This window comes from Oncorhynchus mykiss, chromosome 9 (assembly GCF_013265735.2).
Source record: "Oncorhynchus mykiss isolate Arlee chromosome 9, USDA_OmykA_1.1, whole genome shotgun sequence".
Taxonomy (NCBI): Eukaryota; Metazoa; Chordata; class Actinopteri; order Salmoniformes; family Salmonidae; genus Oncorhynchus; species Oncorhynchus mykiss.
Genome location: NC_048573.1, coordinates 31,432,292 through 31,452,409, shown reverse-complemented (window position 1 = coordinate 31,452,409; position 20,118 = coordinate 31,432,292). Strand labels below are relative to the sequence as shown.

The following is a 20,118-nucleotide window of genomic DNA, read 5'->3' as shown; positions in this document are numbered from 1 at the left end:
GTAGAGCTCTTACTTAGTTTGAGAAAAGTCAAGGGATTGATTACGAGATGACTGAGTTGTTGATACATCAGGAACTCCGATTTTACGTGTCAATTTAAATCCTTTGAAAATCCACTACAATCCACTACAAAAAGTGCTTTCAGGCTTACTAGCCAGCGACAGTGTCTGAGGCTTAGCAAGACTGCTTCTAGACTCGGATGCTCATGGGGGCTTCAGGAGCCAGTGGGTAAGATGATTCCACCTTGATGGCGTAGCTCATCTGGGACTCATCAATGTTAACTGGACATGACACAATGTCCTAACTATGTTGAACAGAAGGAAGACAACAACAGAGGACTTCCCACTGGGCACACAATGGCATTTCAACGTGGACATGTGAGTCATTTCGGGGTTGAGACATTGATCAATGGGATTTCAACCTTTAGTCACCTACTCAAAAAGACAGGCAGAGGTTTGTTGAATTCCATAATTTAACCATCTAAAAGTCCAATGGAAAAACTGTCAGATTTATGCTTCATTTGTCATCTAAATGTGTTATCACTGCACTTTCAACCATTTAAAAGCACAATAAAGTTAAAATGGGAAAACAATGTCAGTGTCACGTTCTGACCTTGGTTCTTTTATTATGACTTTGTTTTAGTATGGTCAGGGTGTGAGTTGGGTGGGTTGTCTATGTTCTGTTTTCTATGTTGTGTTTGCGTTTGGCCTGGTATGGTATGGTTCTCAATCAGAGGCAGGTGTCGTTAGTTGTCTCTGATTGAGAATCATACTTAGGTAGCCTTTTCCCACTTGTGTTTCGTGGGTGTTTATTTTCTGTGTGTTCCACACGGAACTGTTTCGGTTTGTTATTTCACGTTTTGTTTATTGTTTTGTTTCAGTGTTCGCTTGTTTAAATAAATAGCATGAACACATACCACATAACACTCCTCCTCGTCAACCGTTACAGTCAGATATTTTGTATTTATACAAAAATTTAATGTTATCACTGTGCTTCATCTAACAGCACAACTAAATAACCTGAATTGTAGTTGAGATTACATTAAAAGTACATAGAGCAAGGGATCAATGCTGTTTGCGATTCTGCAGATATATCTTGAACATGCACACTTTCTATGATTACATAATATGACTATTAGTTACAACATCTTCAAAATGTGGCTATGGATGAGTTACTCATTTTAAAGTAGAATAACAACTGTAACATTAGTTAGTAGGATAGCCTTAATAACTTTAGGCTATTTACTGTTTTACAAAAGTCATACTGAATTGTGTTAAACTGACAACACAATCAAATATCAACAATTGAAGGAGATGTGTCTAATGCTTGGATATTTTCATTTTGGCCACTGGCTAAATCCTATTCAAAGTTAAGAATAGGATTTAATCTAAACAAACTTTAAATGCATTTTAAATAACGTTTTATTTTATTTAGTCATTAAAACTATTTTTTCAACCACTCCACAAATTTCGTGTTAACAAACTATTGTTTCGGCAAGTCGATTAGGACATCTACTTTGTGCATGACACAAGTAATTGTTTCAACAATTGTTAAACAGACAGATTATTTCACTAAAAATTCACTGTATCACAATTCCAGTGGGTCAAAGTTTACATACACTAAGTTGCCTGTGCCTTTAAACAGCTTAGAAAATTACAGAAAATGATGTCATGGCTTTAGAAGCTTCTGATGGGCTAATTGGCATCATTTAAGTCAATTGGAGGTGTACCTGTGGATGTATTTCAAGGCCTACCTTCAAACTCAGTGCCGCTTCGCTTGACATCATGGGAAAATCAAAAGAAATCAGCCAAGACCTCAGAAAAAAAATTGTAGACCTCCACAAGTCTGGTTCATCCTTGGGAGCAATTTCCAAACGTCTGAAGTTACCATGTTCATCTGTACGAACAATAGTACGCAAGTATAAACACCATGGGACCACGCAGACGTCATTCCGCTCAGGAAGGAGACAGGTTCTGTCTCCTAGAGATGAACATACTTTGGTGCGAAAAGTGCAAATCAATCCCAGAACAACAGCAAATGACCTTGTGAAGATGCTGGAGGAAACCGGTACAAAAGTATCTATATCCTCATAACCTGAAAGGATGCTCAGCAATGAAGATGCCACTGCTCCAAATCTGCCATGAAAAAGTCAGACTACGGCTTGCAACTGCAAATGGGGACAAAGATTGCACTTTTTGGAGAAATGGTCTCTGGTATGATGAAACAAAAATAGAACTGTTTGGCCATAATGACCATAGTTACAGTGGGGCAAAAAGTATTTAGTCAGCCAACAATTGTGCAAGTTCTCCCACTTAAAAATATGAAAGAAGCCTGTAATTTTCATCATAGGTACACTTCAACTATGACAGACAAAATTAGAAAAAAAAAATCCAGAAAATCACATTCTAGGATTTTTTATGAATTTATTTGCGAATTATCATGGAAAAAAAGTATTTGGTCACCAACAAACAAGCAAGATTTCTGGCTCTCACAGACCTGTAACTTCTTCTTTAAGAGGCTCCTTTGTCCTCCACTCGTTACCTGTATAAATGGCACATGTTTGAACTTGTTATCAGTTTAAAAGACACCTGTCCACAACCTCAAACAGTCACACTCCAAACTCCACTATGGCCAAGACCAAAGAGCTGTCAAAGGACACCAGAAACAAAATTGTAGACATGTACCAGGCTGGGAAGACTGTATCTGCAATAGGTTAGCAGCTTGGTTTGAAGAAATCAACTGTGGGAGCAATTATTAGGAAATGGAAGACATACAAGACCACTGATAATCTCCCTCGATCTGGGGCTCCACGCAAGATCTCACCCCGTGGGGTCCAAATGATCACAAGAACGGTGAGCAAAAATCCCAGAGCCACACGGGGGGACCTAGTGAATGACCTGCAGAGAGCTGGGCCCAAAGTAACAAAGCCTACCCTCAGTAACACACTACGCCGCCAGGGACTCAAATCCTGCAGTGCCAGACGTGTCCCCCTGCTTAAGCCAGTACATGTCCAGGCCCGTCTAAAGTTTGCTAGAGAGCATTTGGATGATCCAGAAGAAGATTGGGAGAAAGTCATATGGTCAGATTAAACTAAAATATAACTTTTTGGTAATAACTCAACTCGTCGTGTTTGAAGGACAAACAATGCTGAGTTGAATTCAAAGAACACCATACCTACTGTGAAGCATGGGGGTGGAAACATCATGCTTTGGGGCTGTTTTTTTGCAAAGGGACCAGGACGACTGATCCGTGTAAAGGAAAGAATGAATGGGGCCATGTATCGTGAGATTTTGAGTGAAAACCTCCTTCCATCAGCAAGGGCATTGAAGATGAAACTTGGCTGGGTCTTTCAGCATGACAATGATTCCAAACACACCGCCTGGGCAACGAAGGAGTGGCTTCGTAAGAAGCATTTCAAGGTCCTGGAGTGGCCTAGCCAGTCTCCAGATCTCAACCCCATAGAAAATCTTTGGAGGGAGTTGAACGTCTGTGTTGCCCAGCAACAGCCCCAAAACATCACTGCTCTAGAGGAGATCTGCATGGAGGAATGGGCCAAAATACCAGCAACAGTGTGTGAAAACCTTGTGAAGACTTACTGTCATTGCCAACAAAGGGTATATAACAAAGTATGGAGATAAACTTTTGTTATTGACCAAATACTGATTTTCCACCATAATTTGCAAATAAATTCATAAATCCTACAATGTCATTTTCTGGATTTTTTTTTCTCATTTGTCTGTCATAGTTGAAGTGTACCTATGATGAACATTACAGGCCTCATCTTTTTAAGTGGGAGAACTTGCACAATTGGTGGCTGACTAAATACTTTTTTGCCCCACTGTATGTTAGAACTGTTTGGCCATAATGACCATCGTTATGTTTGTAGGAAAAAGGGGGAGGTTTGCAAGCCAAAGAACACCATCCCAACCGTGAAGCACAGGGATGGCAGCATCATGTTGTGGAGGTGCTTTGCTGCAGGGGGGACTGGTGCTCTTCACTAAATAGATGGCATCATGAGGGAGGAAAAGTATGTGGATCCATTGAAGCAACATCTCAAGAAATCAGTCATGAAGTTAAAGCTTGGTTGCAAATGGGTCTTCCAAATGGACAATAACCCCAAGCATACTTCCAAAGTTGTGGCATAATGGCTTAAGGACAACAAAGTCAAGGTATTGGAGTGGGCATCACAAAGCCCTTACCTCAATCCTATAGAAAATGTGTGGGCAGAACTGAAAAGGAGGCCTACAAACCTGACTCAGTTACACCAGCTTTGTCAGGAGGAAAGGGCCAAAATTCAAGGGCCAAACTTATTCTGGGAAGCTTGTGGAAGGCTTCCTGAAACATTTGACCCGAGTGACACAATTTAAAGGCAATGCTACCAAATGCCAATTGAGTTATGTAAACTTCTGACCCACTGGGAATGTGATGAAATAAATCATTCTCTCTACTATTATTCTGACATTTCACGTTCTTAAAATAAAGTGGTGATCCTAACTGACCTAAAACAGGGAATTTTTACTTGGATTAAATGTTCAGAATTGTGAAAAACTGAGTTTAAATATATTTGGCTAAGGTGTATGTAAACTTTCGACTTCAAATGTACATGTACAACACCAGGCCATACACCTCAGCTTTCAATGCCCCGAATTCCAAGTATGGACAGCCCTGCCAGTTCATGCAGAGAGAAATTGGCAACGTCCTCAATGCGCCACATCTGAGGGTAGGAGATCACACAGCCTTCCAAGAATTTGCTTTCTCCATCCAATCCTGTTAGGCATGCTGTGGACATTGGAAGGTGACCAGGGTGTTGAGTTCAAGTGTGGTTCACATGGACAGGTTGCTGGGTTTTTGAAATAATTCAGTTTTTTTTGTCCATTTAAAAAAACATCAAATTGATCAGAAATACAGTGTAGTCATTGTTAATGTTGTAAATGACTACTGTAGCTGGAAACGGCAGATTTTTTTTTAAATGGAATATCTACATAGGCATACAGAGGCCCATTATCAGCAACCATCACTCCTCTGTTCCAATAGCACATTGTGTTAGCTAATCCAAGTTTATCATTTTAAAAGGCTAATTGATCATTAGAAAACCATTTTGCAATTATGTTAGCACAGCGGAAAACTGTTGTGCTGATTATAGAAGCAATAAAACTGGCCTTCTTTTGACTAGTTGAGTATCTGGAGCATCAGCATTTGTGAGTTCGATTACAAGATCTTGTACAATGCTGTGTACTACTCCCTTCACAGAACAACGCAAACTGTCTTTAACCAGAGTAGAAAGAGGAGTGGGAGGCTCCTGTGCACAACTGTGCAAGAGGACAAGTACATTAGAGTGTCTAGTTTGAGAAACAGACACCTCGCAAGTCCTCAACTGGCAGCTTCATTAAATAGTACCCGCAAAACGCCAGTCCTAATGTCAACAGTGAGGAGGCGACTCCGGGATGCTGGCCTTCTACTTTTACTGAAGTATGGCAATTAGGTACTTTTTTCACCACAGTGTTCATGTCCTGAGTTCAAGCAGCTGTCAAGGGAAAAGGTTAGGGAGTGGATCTCAGTTCAAGGTCGCTGCTGGAAGTGTGCGAGGAAAATCCCCAAAGGACTGCACCCTCAACAAACCATGCAACACCAGCAAGGAGTTACACCTCATAGTGCTACATGGGGTGATACCACTCGTCTTTATGGTCATTACCTCATCCTATAGTGACAGAGGGGTCAGAACCTCAGTGTTGTTCTGACGGATGGCAAACCATACCCCTTCCTCCAATTGCCATTTAGGCACGCTGCCCTCCTCTAGAACTGCCATCCATGGTGCTTTTATTGGGCAGCAGTGCCACTTGCCTTGATCATCCTCCTACCTGACCCGGACCCAGTCACTCCCAACTTCCTCTTTATCGACAGCTTTCTGCCTCAAGCTTTCTATGCTGACAGTGTTCTCATTGGTCAAGGTGCCATAGCCAAATCATGGCTGACCATATCTGGGAACACTTCAATCCCTCCTCAGACCAGTGGCCTGTCTGATTCCCTTCCCAGAGGTCAAGGATGACCCAAATTAAACCAGGCCACTTAGAACTAAGAGCAAAACCAGAAGAGACAGCTTATGGAGGCGGCTGTAGCAAATGCTAATTTTTCTACCAATCCTCAATGGTGCGGCCCATGTTAGAGGCTTTTGGGAACTAGAGACCTCTATACATCTCTATGCTTTGAGTGCACCTGCAATCAATTTCACTTGTTAAATACCTGTGTTCTTTTGTCTTTCAGTTCAGTGGCAAATAATCCATGCCTTGGAAGAACTCTCCAGCATTTATCCCTTTTATTTCCTTTATCTCTGTGTCCAATATCCAACGTGCATAACCCACCATATTGTTTAAATTTTTCCTTTGTTTTGTGTCAGTCAATCTTCATCTAAAGATGCACTGTTGGAAATAGTAGTAGAATGTTTGTATGGATAGCAATATTGGATATACCTTGAAATTAATATATTTTGTAAATGCTTTGGAGGGAATTTATGGTTTAAGAATTCTAAGTTATATGCAATATGATTGTGTGAATTTATTTGGTAATAAAACATTTAAAAAATTGACCTTTATTTAACCAGGTAGGCCAGTAGAGAACAAGTTCTCAATTAAAACTGTAGTAGCCTGCTCATCTTCCTTTTTTCACAGCTGTCACAAATAATTGCTTCTATTTAGTTTTAACATATTTGGTGGGGGCAAGTTTTTTTTAGAAATTATTATTATTTTATCCAATTTCTACAACTCAGAGCAGTTTGTCTCATCCAAATCAAGAAATCCTAAGTACATCTGTGCTCCCATTTGCCCATGTTTTTTTTTAAATACTATCAAACCATCCTGTGGGATAAGCACATTCATATTTTTTTATTTAACCTTTATTTAGCTAACAAAGTTTTAACCTTTGTTATGTTTCAGTAGAAAATCAGTCACCTTTCACCATTCAACATGCAACATGTGATGTGATTGTTTGGTTCATCTGGACTTTGACCTTTGCTAACAGTGTGTCAGGTGGGCCCAGCATACCTGTGCCCTTGGTTGGAGTGCTCTCTGAGACACTGCGGCAGGCAGCGACCGGGAGTAAAGAGAAGCACTCGAGGAAAAGACAAATTCATCATAAATGAGGTGTGTTGTTTCACTCATGCTTTCAGGCAGTTTACTTCCCCCCTCGCACGGTCCTTCCTCCCTTCTTCTACCCTGACGACCTGAATGGGAGTAGAGGAGACGGAGTCATTCACCCATCTGCTCAAGACTCTGTAGTGCTCCAGGGGACTGGGTTTCTTGTCTATCGTTGTGATTAATTCAGTATAGGGATAAAGGTTGTTATGTGTTGTGTTCACACTTAACACTTAGGAGCTACCTGTAAACATATTGCATTGAACACAATCAACCCACCAATCACCAACAAATGATGGAAAGGGATTCAAGGCATATTATGTCTCATATTCACTTTCCAAAAGTGTCTTCTACTGTCACTGAAAAATGTGACTAAAACACCATAGCATTTCCATTAACAAAGAGAAGCTCCAAAGTATGTCTCTGGCAAAACCTAACCATATGCCCACAAATTGTATCTCCAAATAAATCAATCTCCACCCTATGTCTGCTCAATATAGCTCACATCAATGAGAGGGAGGCAAGGAGGCTACCATTTGGAGTTGATGTATCGATGAGAGGAGAATCAACTAGAAGATACTCTGCTTAAAGTCGTTCCTACCGCTACACACTGTGCTTTTATTAAACCACCATCAGTGCCTTATGCATTATTAAGAGCTGTGGTGTAGCTATAGACCACCAAGCCATTAGTGTGCATGTGTGTGCGTGTGCACGTGTGCATGTGTGTGTATATAAGTCTGTGTGCACATGAGTGTGTTTGTGCATGTGTGTCTCTATTAGATTATCAACCCATTAACCAGAGAAGCTCGGAAATGCATCCAGGAGTACAAAACACTCAAATATCTTCTCTCCCTGCTCTTACAAGACCCATGCCGGCAGTATTTCCTCTTTTTGAGTTGAGAAGTTAAATGTGTCATTCAAGCCACCTCTGATTTTTCCAACAGCCTCAACACACTCCAATAACGCACAAAGACAAATTTGTTAGGGTAATATATAGATGAAATATCAAAGTATTTATCGGCCGGAGAGTTACGGCCATTCGTTTGACTGCATGGCCCTTGCTATCGGGAAGATGTATGAATGTGTGAGCTTTTAAACGAATCAAGCGACAGAGTTAATTTGGAAGAAAGACCTCTCAAGTGCTGGAAAACAGATATCAGTCTCCACTAGTAAAGACCACAATTGAATGGTTGTGTACATTTGTCAGTCTCAATCTCACTCTCCACTTAATCAGTGTTCTGCACAAAGAAACAGACAGAGTAGCTGTATAAGGCTAACTAAATAGTTTAAATTGTAACAAAAGTAAATTGAATATGTAGTAAGATTGCTCACGATGCAAAGCTGTTAGCTACTACAGCTTCCTATTCCACTAACTGAACCCTATCAGTATAAAGCAGAACACAGTATGAAGCTCACTGTTTGAACACCAAATCGTTGATTCATCAAATCAAAGACCCTCCACCGGTGCAAATCTACACAACGGCTCACTCTCCCCTCTCTATAGGCTTCAGCCCTGTTCATTAGCCAGATACAACAACCACCAGAAAGCCAGAGAGGAGGTAGCTGGATACAAGAGAGGCTTGTGGGGGAAGGAAGAGGGGGAGAATCTCCGGAGGATGGAGATCCAGCCAGCTGGTCCCCGGTAGCAGATAGAGATCCATGTAACCCCCACCCATCCTCCCCACCTCCGTCCCAAGAGGGACATCTAAACCTAGCTCCATTTTCCTGATTACCCATGGGCCCGAGCCACAGCTCCAAATGTTGGGTAGAAGGGATGGGGAGGGATAAGGAAGGATGGGAAGGACGGCTCACAGGCGCAGGAGGTGCAACTGAGTTTGAAAAAAAGCCTGATTAAAAGTTTTAAACGACCTCAGAAGAGAATCAGGGGAATCTGTTGGGGGGATTATGTAGTCCATTTTAGATAGCGCCATCTACTGGAGTTTTGATGATTGTCTTTGATACATGAAGGTTTCTCAATCACACTGTCTAGTCTCAACAAGGACCTTGCTATTAGAGGGCTTCGGGTAAAAGCTAGATGCAGCCTACAAGGAACTCTCTCTCTCTTTGTGTCAACTGATTATTTAAGGACCCAACAAAGAGTACGTTTGACTGGATAATTTATTTGTTTCGAGAGGCTGTTTAATTATAGATGGATTGATTGTCAATTTGACAGATTGATTGACTGACTGACTTGACATCAACTGATCGATTGCTGTGGTTTCACCGACTACACATTTGACTAACTGGATGTTGGCATTAGTAACTAACTGACTGATTGATTAGCTGACTGAGGATCAATGTTGCATCGGTCAACTCACCATCTCTGCCTCTCCTGTCCAGGGTGGCCTTGGCTAGGCCGGCGGAGCAGTGTAAGAAGCCGTCCATGAAAGATGGAGCATCATACAGAGAACTGGTCTCTGAGGTCAACTCCAGCTTGGGGAAATCAACACAGAGACACGGAGAAAGACAGTGAGTCTATACTGTAAGTGCAACATCACACACTCAACATAGATGAACATTAAGACCGTGAGTATATGTACACTACCAGCCAAAAGTTTGGACACACCTACTAATTCGAGGTTTTTCTTTATTTTTACTATTTTCTACATTGTAGCAAAATAGTGAAGACATCAAAACTATGAAATAACACATGTGGAATCATATAGTAACCAAAAACGTGTTAAACATATCAAAATATATTTATATTTGAGATTTTTCAAATTCAGCTTTTCAGCTTCATGAGGTAGTCACTTGGAATGCATTTCAAATAACAAGTGTGCCTTGTTAAAAGTTAATTTGTGCAATTTCTTTCCCTCTTAATGCGATTGAGCCAATCAGTTGTGTTGTGACAAGGTAGGGGTGGTAAACATAAGATAGATTTTGTCAAAGAACAGCAAAATAACATGGTCCTTGTCACCATTTGACAACCAGGGCAGGATGGCAGCACAAAATGTCATAAGGATGACCCCAGTGCCCACAAGACATGCAGTTGCCCATGCCCAGGACATCGCCTCAACATTCTACATGTTCATCACACCAGCCATCGAAAAAATAATCCTGGAGGGTTTCCGTAAATATGGAGACAACAGGAAAAGGATGGATGAGATTGACCTGCGTGCCTACATAGGGCTACTAATCTTAGCGGGTGTGTATAGGTCACAAGGCGAGGTTACATGTAGTATCTGGTATGCAGAGAGTGGAAGGGCGATTTTCTGAAAGACTGAAAGTTTTTCACACTTTCTCAAGAATGCAACGATTTGATAACAGTGAGTCAACCTGCAAAAAGTGTGAGAGAAACTGATGGCCATAAGAGAGGTCTGGGAGAAGTGGGTGGAGCGTCTGCCTTACCTCTACAACCTTGGGCCTGAAGTAACAGTGGATGAGCAACAGGTTCCATTCAGGTACAGTTTAATTTTCATATCTGTAATGTTTTCACTGTTAATTAATTGTATTATGTATTGCTGTAATATCTTTGATTTATGTGAATGTTTTCTGTGACACTGATGCTAATTACTAATAGTAATCTCTTTGTCAAAAGGTTGCTGTCCTTTCCGGCAGTATATGCCCAGCAAGCCAGCAAAGTATGGAATCAAGATATGGGTGGCCTGTGAAGCACAATCCAGCTATGCTTGGAAGATGCAAGTCTACACAGGGAAGCCGACCAGTGGAGGCCCGGAGAAGAAGCAGGGGATGCGGGTTGCGCTTGATGTGACAAATGGACTGAGGGGTCACAATGTCACGTGTGACAATTTCTTCACCTCTTATGAACTGAGCCAGCACCTCCTGAAGAGGAAGATCACCATGGTTGGCACAGTTAGAAAGAACAAGCCTGAGCTCCTCCCTACACTGAGAAGCCTTCTCATCAAAGTTTGCCTTCACCCCCATCACCACTCTAGTTTCTTACCTCCCAAAGAGGAACAAGAATGTGGTCATCCTGAGCACACTGCACAAAACGGCTGAGATCAGTGATCATGAGGACAGGAAACCAGCCATCATCCTGGACTACAACCACAACAAAGGAGGCATGGACAACCTAGACAAAGTGATTGGAATGTACAGCTACAAGAGGATGACTGCATCATCTTCCATAACATCATTGATGTGTCCTCATACAATGCCTTCATGCGATGGAACAAGATCAACCCTACCTGGATGCCTGATAAGCAGAAATAGAGGAGGGTGTTCCTGGAGCAGTTGGGAAAGGAACTTGTAACCCCACACATTCAAAGAAGGGAGCGCCCCCCGCACAGCAGCCTCTGCAGAGCTTGTGAAAGCTGTTCAGGGGGCTGAATCTTGTCCTGATCCACCTGAGGCTGCAGCTGGTGCAGGCAAGAGGAGGAGTTGCCAATTCTGGCCCCCAAAGAAGGACTGTAAAACAAATACTTTGTGCTGCACATGTGAGAAATACATCTACAAAGTCCATGCACACACATGAGCATACTGTCCTACATTTGCTAATTAGAGTTGATTGATTTATGTTCTTCACTTTTTTGTTTTGTATCTATTATCTTATTTGTATTTATTGTTGTTGTTTATACACCTTCTGTGGGAGGCCAATGGTTAAAACATGGGAGAAGACTAGTATTTTGTAGTTGATCTCCTCATTGTACAGTATATAAGAATATATCACTATGTTGCCAAAGACAGTTATTGTTTCCCTTCAATAAAATGCATTCAAAACTACTTTCTGCACATTTTTGCTACTTTCTTATGCTATACTAGTGCATTTTAAAACATTTATGTTTACACCTATGCAGTACCTTTAGCAATAATAATAATAATAATAATAATAGTAATAAACCTCAACTTTAGTAAAGAAAACAAATATGACAGCTGTGTTGAAATACAAATGAGTGGTGTCCACTGATCAAATGCCGTCTTTCTGCATTGTGAAGAGGGAAAACCCAGATATTCACAAAGTTTGGGATGAATAACAGGTTGTTTCTTCATGCAAAATAGATTTGTGTTTTAAAATTAAATTAAGCTGCTTTATTTTAGGGGTTTAGTGAAGGCAGGTAATGTTTTACCTTTGGGACAAGGGGAGTTAAGACTATACAAGATTTAAGACATATTTTAGTCAGGCCGATCACATCAAGATTATGATAAGTGATTAGTTAATTGACTAACTGCCTTGGAAGTGAGGGATCTAACATTAAGTAGCCCTATTTTAACATGTGAGATATCACAATATATTTAAATAATGACAGGAATGGCGGAGGTCTTTATTCCTGTGAGATTGCTAAGGCGAACTCCGCCTTGTAGTTTTTCCCAACCTAGATCGAGGCACAGACACGGTCTCAATGGGGATAGCTGAGCTGACTACACTGACTGTGCTAGTGGCAGACTCCACTAAGCAGGCAGGCTGGCTATCTCATTGTGGAGCTAGAGGAGTTAGAGCCCTGTCTATGTTCATAGATGAGAGCACCCCTCCAGCTAGGATGGAGTCCGTCACTCCTCAGCAGGCCAGGCTTGGTCATGTTTATGGGTGAGTCCCAGAAAGAGGGCCAATTATCTACACATAATATATTTTGGGAGGGGCAGAAAACAGTTTTCAACCAGCAATTGAGTTGTGCTGTGCTGTAGAGCTCACCACTCCCCCTAACTGGGAAGGGGCCATAGAAATTACTCGATGCCGACATCTTTCTAGCTGATTTACACACTGAAGCTATTTTGTGCTTGGTGACCTCTGACTGTCTCATCCCAACATCGTCAGTTCCGACGTGGATAACAATATCCCTATACTCTCTACACTCGCCAGTTTTAGCCTTAGCCAGCACCATCTTCAGATTAGTCTTAACGTCAGTAGCCCTGCCCCCTGGTAAACAGTGTATGATTGCTGGATGATTATTTTTAAGTCTAATACTACGGGTAATGGAGTCACAAATGACTAGGGTTTTCCATTTGTCAGAGCAAATGGTGGGAGGCTTTGGCAGCTCAGAAACCGTAATGGTTGGAGGAGAGACCAGAGAAGGTTCGGCCTCTGGCTCTGACTATTTGCTAAATGGGGAGAACCGGTTGAAAGTTTCGACGGCTGAATGAGCGACACCAGTTGCGCATTCCGACAGCATTTCCTTACAGAAGCCATGAGAAAAAGCTGCAGGGAATTTATACTATCTGTATGCATTGGTGGCACAGACACTGTTTCATCCTTTCTTACACTTAAATTAACCTTGCCTAACGATTGCGTATGAAGCTGGGCTTGCAGCACGGCTATCCTAAGGCGATAGTTCTCCTGTGTATTAGAAGTACAGTGACTGCAATTAGATAATTAGAGTAATGTTAATGATACTACTTCGGCTGGTGGAAGCCTGTAGAACCATGTCCAGATAAAGCATTCGGGGTGACAAAGTTTAAAGAAAAAAGTTAAGCGAGGGAAAAATAAAAGTATAAAATGGTTATAAAAAACTGGAAAGTAAAAACCATAAAGTTGGCAGGTAGCAAAGTAACGTTAGAAACAAAGTAGCAACAAACTGCACATCAGCACATAAACATGTCCACAAGTTGTGACAGTCACATCTCAACTTCAACTGTTCAGAGTAGACTGTGTGAACAGGCCTTCATAGTTGAATTGCTGCAAAGAAACCACTACTAAAGGACAACAATAATAAGAAGAGGCTTGCTTGGTCCAAGAAACACGAGCAATGGACATTAGGCCAGTTGAAATTTGACCTTTTGTCTGATGAGTCTAAATTTGAGATTTTTGGTTCCAACCGCCGTGTCTTTGTGAGATGCAGAGTAGGTAAACGAATGATCTCTGCATGTGTGGTTCCCACTGTGAAGCATGGAGGAGGTGGTATGATATGTGGGGGTTGTTTGCTGGTGACACTATCTGTGATTTTATTTCGAATTCAAGGCACACTTAACCAGCATGGGTGCCACAGTATTCGTCAGTAATAAGCCATCCCATCTGGTTTCCGATAGTGGGAGTATCATTTGTTTTTCAACAGGACAATGACCCAAAACACACCTCCAGGCTGTGTAAGAGCTACAGTGCCTTGCGAAAGTATTCGGCCCCCTTGAACTTTGCAACCTTTTGCCACATTTCAGGCTTCAAACATAAAGATATAAAACTGTATTTTTTTGTGAAGAATCAACAACAAGTGGGACACAATCATGAAGTGGAACGACATTTATTGGATATTTCAAACTTTTTTAACAAAAATTGGGCGTGCAAAATTATTCAGCCCCCTTAAGTTAATACTTTGTAGCGCCACCTTTTCTGCGATTACAGCTGTAAGTCGCTTGGGGTATGTCTCTATCAGTTTTGCACATCGAGAGACTGACATTTTTTCCCATTCCTCCTTGCAAAACAGCTCGAGCTCAGTGAGGTTGGATGGAGAGCATTTGTGTACAGCAGATTTCAGTTCTTTCCACAGATTCTCGATTGGATTCAGGTCTGGACTTTGACTTGGCCATTCTAACACCTGGATATGTTTATTTTTGAACCATTCCATTGTAGATTTTGCTTTATGTTTTGGATCATTGTCTTGTTGGAAGACAAATCTCCGTCCCAGTCTCAGGTCTTTTGCAGACTCCATCAGGTTTTCTTCCAGAATGGTCCTGTATTTGGCTCCATCCATCTTCCCATCAATTTTAACCATCTTCCCTGTCCCTGCTGAAGAAAAGCAGGCCCAAACCATGATGCTGCCACCACCATGTTTGACAGTGGGGATGGTGTGTTCAGCTGTGTTGCTTTTACGCCAAACATAACGTTTTGCATTGTTGCCAAAAAGTTAATTTTTGGTTTCATCTGACCAGAGCACCTTCTTCGACATGTTTGGTGTCTCTCCCAGGTGGCTTGTGGCAATTGTGACAACTGATTGTTGTCCTATGGACAGAGTCTCCCACCTCAGCTGTAGATCTCTGCAGTTCATCCAGAGTGATCATGGGCCTCTTGGCTGCATCTCTGATCAGTCTTCTCCTTGTATGAGCTGAAAGTTTAGAGGGACGGCCAGGTCTTGGTAGATTTGCAGTGGTTTGATACTCCTTCCATTTCAATATTATCGCATGCACAGTGCTCCTTGGGATGTTTAAAGCTTGGGAAATCTTTTTGTATCCAAATCCGGCTTTAAACTTCTTCACAACAGTATCTCGGACCTGCCTGGTGTGTTCCCTGTTCTTCATGATGCTCTCTGCGCTTTTAACGGACCTCTGAGACTATCACAGTGCATGTGCATTTATACGGAGACTTGATTACACACAGGTGGATTGTATTTATCATCATTAGTAATTTAGGTCAACATTGGATCATTCAGAGATCCTCACTGAACTTCTGGAGAGAGTTTGCTGCACTGAAAGTAAAGGGGCTGAATAATTTTGCACGCCCAATTTTTCAGTTTTTGATTTGTTAAAAAAGTTTGAAATATCCAATAAATGTCGTTCCACTTCATGATTGTGTCCCACTTGTTGTTGATTCTTCACAAAAAAATACAGTTTTATATCTTTATGTTTGACGCCTGAAATGTGGCAAAAGATCGCAAAGTTCAAGGGGGCCGAATACTTTCGCAAGGCACTGTATTTGACCAAGAAGGAGAATGGTGGAGTGCTGCATCAGATGACCTGGCCTCCACAATTACCCAACCTCAACCCAATTGAGATGGTTTAGGATGAGTTGGACCGCAGAGTGTAAACATTTTTGGGGTTACTACATGATTCCATATGTGTTATTTCATAGTTTTGATGTCTTCACTATTATTGTACAATGTAGAAAATAGTACATTTTTTTTCTAGAAAAACCCTGGAATTAGTAGGTGGGAAGGGAAGGAAGACTATTGATAAAGATGAACAAACCAAAAATAACTCACCCATCGTTGTTTTTTTGGATTGCATCCAACTTTATTTCAATACTTCTGCTTATTGGTATTTTCTTTATATGCGTACTGTTCCTGCAAAGCACCTTGGGATGCTTTTGAGTCCCTCCTCAGGAGCCTATTGATGACACTAATCCCAGCTGTGCCTCTCTATTTAAATATCTACCTTTTTACTTCAAAATTTATTTTCTGGCACACTCATTTATTCATATATTTATTCCTGTCTCTCCATCATGTAGTCCCAAGGTTTTTCGCACAAGGTGTTTCATTAAAGTTTGGAGGCAGAGTGAAAACTTTCGAGCCTCTTGAAAAATGAGAAGTGTTCCTCAATTCCGCCTCTTTCTCTCTCTCTCTCTCTCTTTCACTCTCACTCCTTTTATTTTCTCATTCTCTCTCACTGTCTCTCGCTACTTTTAAGAGCTCCCCATGTTCCTCCGTATCTTTCTCAAATTCAATTAGCTCCAATGCTTGGGTTAAATTTTGTTTTCACTGTAGATTCTGAGTCTCCATTGACTACTCACTGATGTGTATCTCACACAGGCATTGTCCAATTGAAGCTTCCAATTATGCTCAAAGTAAACCCAAAGGGGATCAATACCCATCAATGTTTGTCAGGTAAACAACAACATAACAACAAACAAGGCTTTAGCTACTGTAACATACTCAGTGTTTACTAGATCTGATAGCACCAATGCCAATAGAGCTGCTTAGTAAGATACCCTGTGTTTGACTGTGTGTTTGGACCTTTCAACAGTCCCTTTGGGCCCCTTAGATGACACTGTATAGCACTGGCTCAGTAGCTTGGTCCTGTTGTTTGTGGCAGTCACAGCCCATCTCTCAGCTGTGCTGATTGGCTAACTCCCCAGTGAGGGCGGTGACATGACAGAGTGCTCAATTAGCTGTAGGGAGGGTCGGCATGGTAACTGTTGTGTACCAATCCCAAACCACAAAAGTCTTTCTGTGACACTGGCCTTTGGAACAGGACACTGTGATGACATCCGCACGCACATGCACACACATATACACACACACACAGACACTGCTCTGGCCTTGTAAAAAGTATGGCTTGGCAACTTCCAGGAGGGCTTAAAAACGCAAGGGGAATCAAGGAGTCTAAACGCACCTAGGTACACAGAGACACACCTAGACACACAGACATTGAACACCCCATCATGCCCCCCTTGTCCCTTGCCAATACACACACACACGAACACACTCACGCTTACATAGGTGTTACTGTGTTAGCTCTTCCTGGGAACAGCTCCCAGTGACCCCATCATGACCCCCTAACGAGCTGAGGGGGTTAGCTAGGGGACAGACAAAGGTGTGTGTGTGTTAAACAACAACAAACAAACAAGCACCTCTACACTGTCATTAATAACGCTGTGGGGAAGGGAGTAGGGAGATTAAAAGACACACCTGTTTGTTTGGTGCATGTGTTTATTTTTTATTACCCAGAGAATGCAGGATGCATTTTCTATGTGGCTGGAGATATGAGGCATCAGGGATAATAATAAACATTTTGTTTTCTCCAGTGGTGTTTCTCTTAAAGGCAAGGGGATGGTTGTCAGGGGAAAGAGTCAGAATCAAAGATTTTAAATCAGTTGTTTTCTGTAGGCCTAATAATGTACTTTGCTTTTAACATGTCTGTCTCCAGTGGTGCTAAGGTATCACCATTAGGCTTGTAACTAACTATAATAGATATTGACTGAAAAATAACTACAACTAAAATTATAGAATCTTCCAAAAATGTGAACAAAAAAAGAAGGGAACCGCTGCTAAGGCACACAATAGTAGATTTTGGTAGACGGAAGGTGCAAAAAGGTGGTCATCAAAAAGAAAGGAGGACCAAGGCACTCTTCATATAATTAATTAAATTGCCTTCATTTGTAAGGCATGTTCAATGGAAACCAAGTTTAAGAACTGACGTTTTTCGGCTGCATGGCCTTCGTCAGGGAGAACAAAGATATAATAATACGATGTCCTCTTATGTACAGCTTTTTCCAATCAACCCTAATTTGAAGATGGAGTGGTTACAGAATTAATTGGACAACACCTAGAAGCAATACTATTCTAATTAAAAAGTGAAATACTATAGATATGTTATCAAGGCTAGAAGTTCAGAACCCCTAGAAAGGTAGTTCTAACCTTGAATATGACTGGGCAAAGTGTTAAGACTAGGAGACCCATCTATTTTACAGTACACTAGAAGACAGCAAACATACTTGAACGTTTTTACAAACACAGTTTCATTCACTTTCAATAACGCAAAAAGTTCACCATGCATGACCTTCTCATTACTAAGTAGTGTGGAGTTATCCTCCCTGTTTCCCACACAGTAAATGAGTAAAACAGTAGTCAACATTTATCCATAGTCAAAAATACAGTTCTGATAAATGTAACAGCTGTATAACTATTTAAGACACTCATATGTGTGTCATATATAATATATATATATATATATATATATTAGATATATTTATATATATATTATATTTATAATATAATTTATAATATATATATATATATTATATATATTTATAATATATATAATGTATAATATATATATATTTAAAATATATATATAGATAGATATATATATATATATACACACACACACATATGAGTGTCTTAAATGGTTATACACACACACACACACACACACACACTCTACCATTCAAAAGTTTGGGGTCACTTAGAAATGTCTTTGTTTATGAAAGAAAAATACATTTTTTTGTCCATTAAAATAACATCAAATTGATCAGAAATACAGTGGAGACATTGTTAACCCTTTCATGCGTGAGTTCCAAATATATGTTTATGCACGTGATGTTAGAGAGTTCCCTCCATTACAGAATGTTATTGTTACTCAACAGTACATAACAGTGCTGCCCTATTTATAGGCTGTTTTCAACTTGTCAATTTCAAAACATGTTCTAACAAGTTTCTTATTTTCTAAGAACAGTTTGAATTGAGGTGTGTTCCATCTCATTCATTCACATAAAAGTAGTTATTTTTACTTTTGCGGACCAATTAATTTTTTGGACATTTCTGACCCGGACAAAATTCCCCAAACGCTTCCCAATTGTTTGTGCAGTGCAAGACATTTACTCATCTCCCGTCCTGCACACACGTGTTCACATTTTCCATCTGTTGCCTGCTTCGCAGTCATAGTTGTTTTCGTTACCAATAATAACTTTGGAAATGTGTGTGTTTCTATCAAAGTAAGTGCCTTATTACGTTATAATAGTTTCTGCATATTGTGTTATACCGTTTCTACTGTAGCATAATCTTTTTGTGTATATTCCTTATAACCGTGGACATGCGAGGTAAAGTTACTCATTTCATATCCTTTATGGTGATATACTCTATGCTTAGATAGCTAGCTAAATTATTCTATTAGCTCTGGAAAACAATGCTAATTGCATCAGAGAAGTATTAGCATGTGTTGTACTTTGAAGCTAGCGTCAATTCAGACACCCAGGTTCAAATCCAGACTGTTTTTCTATCAAAGTAAGTACCTAATTGCATTATAATAGTTTCTGTATGTTGTGATATACCATTTCTACTGTAGCTCACTGTGTATGGAGCATATTATATTTGTGTATATTCCTTATAACCGCGGACACGCAAGGTAACGTTACTTATTTCATAACCTTTATGGTGTTATATTCAATCATGCTTATGTAGCTAGCTACATTCTTCTATTAGCTCTTTTAAACAATGCTAAATGTGTAAGAGAAGTATTGGCTTGTGGTATTTTGAAGCTACCCTGGAAAAATAGAAAAATATATTCTTATACCTCTTAGTCATTTTCTGAGTGCATTCCATAAAGCTCTTCATCATGTCCACCTTATCTACTGTCCCGGGTTTGAGGTTAGAGTCAAGCACGCAGTCTAGTTTGATTTGTCTCTCTCCCATCAGGTGGTCCACCTTCCCTGTGGCTAACATGGTTGCTGTATGGACAGTGGAGAGGACATGGATGTCTCATTTGTTCTACAACTTTACTTACTGTCAGTTGTTGACATTTCTTATTTGTATAATGGGTCATTTAGGATGGCAGTAGCATTGTTGATGAAATGCAGTCATCGCAGCAGACCTAGGAAACAGTCTTGGGAAAAGAGGGTGGCAAAGAAGGGAGTTGCAAAACGTAGGATCTGCGCTCCATTATTCTCTTAGGGAG

General features: G+C 40.7%; 1 pseudogene; it reads left to right on the top strand.

Moving 5' to 3' along the window:
* LOC110531151 overlaps positions 1-20,118 on the top strand; it is a 125,012-nt pseudogene that overhangs the window by 42,085 nt on the left and 62,809 nt on the right.